This window comes from Penaeus monodon, chromosome 31, assembly GCF_015228065.2.
Source record: "Penaeus monodon isolate SGIC_2016 chromosome 31, NSTDA_Pmon_1, whole genome shotgun sequence".
Lineage (NCBI taxonomy): Eukaryota > Metazoa > Arthropoda > Malacostraca > Decapoda > Penaeidae > Penaeus > Penaeus monodon.
In genome coordinates this window covers 37,555,317-37,555,522 of record NC_051416.1, presented here as the reverse complement: position 1 = coordinate 37,555,522, position 206 = coordinate 37,555,317, and positions in this window count along the sequence as shown.

Here is a 206-nt window from a genome sequence, read left to right as displayed (position 1 = left end):
GTCGAGTTCAAAATGAATATATTCTAAATTATCATTTGCGGGACTTAGTGCGGAATGCTCCTAGCTGCCCCGTATTCGTTACAATACTATGCGGAGGCCCCGCGAGGCGAGCAACACCCACAAAACTTTAATAATACGGAAAAATGCGGGTGGAGCTGATTCTGGGGAAAGCCCGCCCCGCGTGGACGTTTAATAATACAGCCGTA